This window comes from Physeter macrocephalus, unplaced genomic scaffold, assembly GCF_002837175.3.
Source record: "Physeter macrocephalus isolate SW-GA unplaced genomic scaffold, ASM283717v5 random_1740, whole genome shotgun sequence".
NCBI lineage: Eukaryota > Metazoa > Chordata > Mammalia > Artiodactyla > Physeteridae > Physeter > Physeter macrocephalus.
The window spans coordinates 19,400-25,000 of record NW_021146619.1 but is presented as its reverse complement, the minus strand read 5'-3'; the positions used below and the strand labels follow the sequence as shown (position 1 = coordinate 25,000).

General features: G+C 49.7%; 1 long non-coding RNA gene across 2 annotated transcripts; it reads left to right on the top strand.

The window, feature by feature from the left end:
* The first annotated feature begins 104 nt into the window (after positions 1-104).
* LOC114485437 (uncharacterized) lies at positions 105-5,311 on the top strand. 2 transcript variants are annotated; one of them, XR_008616839.1, is made up of 3 exons: positions 139-365; positions 3,722-3,864; positions 4,928-5,311. It is a non-coding gene; the product is annotated as an uncharacterized lncRNA (long non-coding RNA). The 2 variants fall into 2 exon arrangements; XR_003678873.2 differs by lacking the exon at positions 3,722-3,864 and having other exon boundaries at positions 105-365.
* Positions 5,312-5,601: the final 290 nt, after the last annotated feature.

The window sequence follows — 5,601 nt, the reverse complement described above, 5'->3', positions numbered from 1 at the left end:
TTGAAGGTTCGTATATAGGGGGCTTACTGTAAACGAAACAGTTAATGCCCAGTGATAGGAGAATTGCTGAAAAATTATGGAGTCTCTGCAATATTATGCAAATAAATAAACCAACCTCAGAAACGATGCACAGAAGGAAACTGCTGGAAGGAAATCCATGAAAATGTTAGTAATAGTTGCCTTTTGCACGTCGCCCGCCGCCCTTGGTCAGAACATGCCTTTTATCGCCATTTCCCAAAATGTTTCAACAGATGGAGAAGAAGAAGCAAGAGAACAAAATGAGAAGAGACCAGTTGAACGACCAGTACTTGGAACTGTTAGAAAAACAGAGGCTGTACTTTAAGACTGTGAAAGAGTTCAAGGAGGTAAGAGGAGGGCTGGACTGGCACGTAAGGCTGGGCGAGGTTTGTGTTCACCCCCAGATGAACCTTTGCAAACCAGAGCATTGCTTTGTTTTTCCACTGGTCTGAAATGGGAGATAGCAAGTTGGCAGTGGGTGTGACAGTAAAGCGTGCGTCACGATTGCGTTGTTCTGTGGCCCATCTTGAGGCTCTAAGTGAACATTCTAAGAAACGTCACTTCAATTTCCTAACACTCAGTAACCACATTAAACTCACAAGTAAAATGGCATCGTCAGCCCACCTGGAAACAGTGTTTGCTATGGGTTCAGGTCTAGCATTTTCCCTCCTCCCAGTCTTAGACTGGGGAGGGGCCTTGAGAAGCCACATGGGAGGAGAGTGAATTTGAGTGTGGCAGGCTTGGCTTCAGACCCTGCCACTCGCCAGCTGTGCAGGTGGGGAGGGACCTCATCCCTGTTGGGTCAGACGAGAGAGGAGAGCATCTGGGCTGTGTCTGGCACCTGTCACACCCACACGCAGGTGAACTTTGTTTGCCCCTGTCTCTTCTCCCTGCATTTGGGCAGGATTATTCTCCATCATTCCAGAAGGAAACGTGCCGTTTTAAGAAAATTTCCAGAAAGGAGACTTCATTCTGTTGCTTGCCGAGATCTGTCTCATCAGCTTTATTTTCAGGAATTTTTTTCCCCCTTTCTAATGTAAATCCATGTGGTCTCAGTGAATTTAGAGATTGCTGAAAATGCAGGGGTCGGCTAAAGGTAGTTGTATCCTGGGGTGTGGTCAGTGGAATAAAAAATACAATCTTTCCATACCAGTAATTTGGTCCTTACCTGTTTTAAGGCTCTTCCCTCTCCCTCCCTTGTCTTTTTCTTCTCTACTTCTCCTTCCCTTTTTTGTAACTTAACTTTTGAGAACCACAACCGTAGGCATTTCAGACTCTCGTCCTTTCAATAAATGTTCTTCCAGCTGCTGCCACGGCCCTGGGTTAGATACATCAGGTCGTAAAACAGACTGGGTCCCTGTGTCCGGGAGCTTGCGTTGTGGTCGGGGAGACAGATAGCAAGCTAGGAAACAGACCCTCATAAACAAGTAGTAACAAATAAGAAGTACTTCCAGCCATTGCCGTGGCGGGGACTAACGTAGAGGGTGTGGTCAGGGAAGGCCTCTCTCCAACGAGAAGGACCTGGCCTTGGGCAGAGTGTCCAGGCGAGGTGCTCCGGGTCTGGGAGCCCCTGTGGCCGGCAGGAGTTGGAGCCGAAGGGCCAGTGAGTGAGCTGACAGGGAACAAATAGGGACCCGCCGCTCCCCATCAGAGCTCTTCTTTCCCAAATAACGCACAAAGAGAAAAGGCCCAGAGGAGAATTACGTTTCACATGTTGGCGTGAAGGCCAGCACTGCCCTTTTGACAGCAGGAACAGAAAGCAGACGAGCAGAGGAGGATAAGTATAAGCTGTCAGAATCAAAGCAAATAAAAGTGACATAAAAAGCTCATTGTTGCGCTGCAGGCTCTCAGGCTGAAGGCTCGGGGTGATCTCTGCTCTGAAGGGAAGGTTCCCCCAGACGTGTTAAGGTTGAGGTTTCCACGTTCCCGCCTCTTCGGCACAGTTACTCTCAGTCAGAGACTGAGGGTGGGTCCCTCAGAGCCCGAGAACACCCCAGACTGCACCAGGTGCTGGCCTCAGTTTTCTTCAGTCCAAAACAAGTTGGAAAAAAGGGGGTACGGGGAATGTGATATGTTCCTCAGATAGCTAAGCGTATTTCACTTAAAGGACTCACCTTTTTAAAAACTTGCATGTCCCCTTGTTTTTTGATGTTAAAATTGCTCTCTCTTATAAAATGATAGTGACAGTATGCATTCCTTTTTTTTTATCATTTTACTTGGCAAAAATTTAAAATTAACAACCACAGGTTAGCATCCCCAAATCTTAAATTTTTTTTGCAAGATCCTCTGGGGTAACTTGGGGCCATCACAGGCGTTGAGGCTTGCGGCTCCCCAGTTTCCACCCCACTCCTCCAGGTAGAGGAATTCTGCTCTTTTACGTATTGCAGTGTCAGGTAAGATCTCATTTGTGGAAGAAACACAGTTCGAAAAGTCAGACTTTCATCCCAGGATGGACTCTCCTCCCAGAACCCTCTGTCTGCCTCCTTTATTTGCCTCTCCTCGACCTGCTTGGGTAACTGCTCCCCAGTTCTGAATTCTCACTGCATCCTGGTCCCCAGCACCGTCCTGGGCAGTAATGGTTCTTCATGCAGAGCACGGTGTTAGCCAGAACATGGCCTTTGACCTCCGCCGTCATCCCTTTATGGTTTAGTTGACTCCACATTAACTGAGCCCCATGACGCCTGCGGGCTCCGTGCCGGCACCGGGTCATGGCCTCGTCCTGATCCAGCCTCCTCCGGGATCAAGGCCTTTTTGACTGGCAACGTCAGGTTGTCTCTGAAATCCCATTGGCTTGCTTGCTCTGGGACAGTTTATTAATAACAAGTCTGCCAGGAAAAAACACATACTCTGGAATCACCTTAATTGCATTATTACACCAACTAATTGTGTTTCTCAAAGCACAGTCTGTCACAGGGTCACCAAACCAAGATTCAGATTCTAGCCTGGCTCTGACGAATGCCAGCCAAACATTTTTATGACGCTGGCTCTGGGCACGTAATCTCCGGTGAGCGGAACTCAGGGGTGTCTGGCACATAGCGAGCCCCATACTGTCTTCACCAGGAAAGAAGCAGGAGGGAGGAGACATTTTCCCTTTTCTTATAGAAAGGAATACCTAAAGGGCCCTTTCTGTATTTGCTTTGAACAGACAGACAGTATCATCCTGTAGTCCCGAAAGGCTCCGAGGAGATTCCATGAAATGTAATCAGTGCTCACGCACCAGGTGACAGGGTTGTTTTTACTGAGGAAAAAAAAACAAGGATGTTTTTACTGAGAACTTCAAGCATCATCTCAGTGTGGTGTGACGAGCAAAATCACCCCTGGTGGACTCTGCCACAGCAGTGTTTTGATGCTTAGGAGTTGTTTGTTTTGGTTTTGGGGTTTGTTTGTTTTTTTCTCTGTTCAGAAGGTGAGTTGGGTAACAAAAGTTACTTATTCATTGTTTTATTGTTTTATCTTTTTATTATGGAAATTTTGAAACACATACAGAAGTAGAGAAAGTAGTGTCACAATATAATAGCATGACTCTACCTGTCTTGGTCTGTCTTTACCGCTCCCCCTCCCCGCCCCCACTTTTCTTTTGGCTGGAGGTTTTTCGCCCAAGCAAATCTCAGTAACTCGTTTTAAATAAGAAAACTTTCTTCTCAACTTTTCTAACACAACAAATGTCACTTATCTTCACCTTCTTTTTTTTTCTCATCCCCAGAAAAAATTAACTATCTACCCCTCCAAAAACACGTGCTTAAAAAATGTCAGAGTATCTTGCTTCTGGCAGAACAATTCAGTTTCACCCCCGCCCAGCCCAGAGCCTCCCCAGCTCTGAGTGGAAGATATGCAGAAACCCTACAGGTGAGCCAGGGTCCTTGCAGCCAGAAAGACCAAAGGGCCTCCAGAGAAGTGGGAGCACCTGGCCGGGCCCAGGGAGATGGAAACATTGACTTTAGGGGTCTTGGATGCAGAGGGGCCAAGGCTGACAGAAAATTTTTCTTCCATACTAAGTGGATCTCCAGCCAAGCATGGCAGCTGGAGGCCTAGCCACACACCGGGCCTGCACCCTCGGGCTCGGGCCGCTCGACCCCTCCAGGCCCTTCCCCCTGCCGCATTCACCTCTCACTCTAAACAGGGCTCCTTGTGACGTGGCCCCGGGGAAGGGGTGGAGATGGTGTGCTAGCAGATGGAGGTACCCTGAGCTGTCAAGGCCACTACGAACAAGGGGGAAGGAGGACACACAGTGATAAGCTTTGGAAGAAGGGGATACAGAACGATGCAGCGGTGTCCTTGCACCCTGGACGCCAGACTCCCCACGCGAGGGAGGCCCCAGTGACCCCTCAGCACACACAGTGATGGGTTTCCTTCGGCTCACTTTGAGGGGGAGGTGTCCCTTGACGCGTCTCTCTCCCTCTGTCTTCTGTGGGTTTCTCTCGTAAAGCCAAGGGTGTTCTTAACCTTCACTGTTGCCGGGGTAAGAGCTTTTCTACGTGCTCTGCCTGCTGTGTGGACTGGGGCTGCCTCTTATAACTCCTTAGGCCGTGGTCTCCGAGGACTTTCCCCCTTCCTCGCTGGAGGGGTCCAAGATTGGCACATATGTGTCTGCTTTCTGCTTCGGTCCCTTGGGATTTTAGAGGCTTCTTGAAGACTTTTGGAATGACAGTGCCTAATCGTCTCCTATCCTCAGTCTGACAGTCCAGAAACCAGTCGTCTTTGTAGCCGTTGGGGCCTTGAAGGTCAGCGTGTGGCCAGGAAGCTCCGCCATGCCGGTGGCAGCGTGCAAGGAGGCCGGTCCATGGTCCACAGGGCTCCCTGCGGGATGGGAAAGGATGGAGAGGCCATCTGAGCCTCACGCGGCTGCTGACGCGGTCCCCACCCCTCTGCACTCTCTCTCTCTCTCTCTCTCTCTCTGCTTCCCCTCCAGGAGGGCCGCAAGAACGAGGTGCTGCTGTCCAAGGTGAAAGCCAAGGCCTCCTGAAAATTCCCAGACGGCATCCTACGTCATTGATGTCTTTTTCTAAACGCCGTGTATCAACTACAAGATGGTGAAATGGTTGTGAACGCTGCAGCAAAGATGCAGGTGTGATGATCTCGACACCCTGGATATTTCCTTTCTCCTATTTGCTTCCATTGTTGTCGATGGAATCAGATGGTGCAACCGTTGTGGCTCGGGTAACACCCATCCTCCGGTGAAGAAGTGTGGGCAGTATTTGTTCTCTGTGTCGATCCAGCTCTTATTTCTCCAGTGACATTGCACATATGAAGGTACCGTGTTTGTCTGGACTCTGAATAAAGTGATGTTAATTGAGCAGCCGCTGAGAAGGAGGCACTGAGGGAGAGAGCAGGGTGGCATAGACCCTGCAGCCAGGCTCCCAGCGAGTGGCCCCAGAGCCTGACCACTGGGATTTTTTTTTTTCTTAGTAAACAAGGCTTTTAGCTGAATGACCAGCCCAGGTGAGTGTGGCTCACTTGGGCCTTTCACTTGCCCGTGGTGCCTTTTGTTCCCGTCCCCTTGGGTGCCAGCCAGCAGGCTTGATGGTGTAGCAACTAGAAAGAAAGCTCAGCACCTGCCCTGGCTTCACCCTCTCGCTCCGCTCA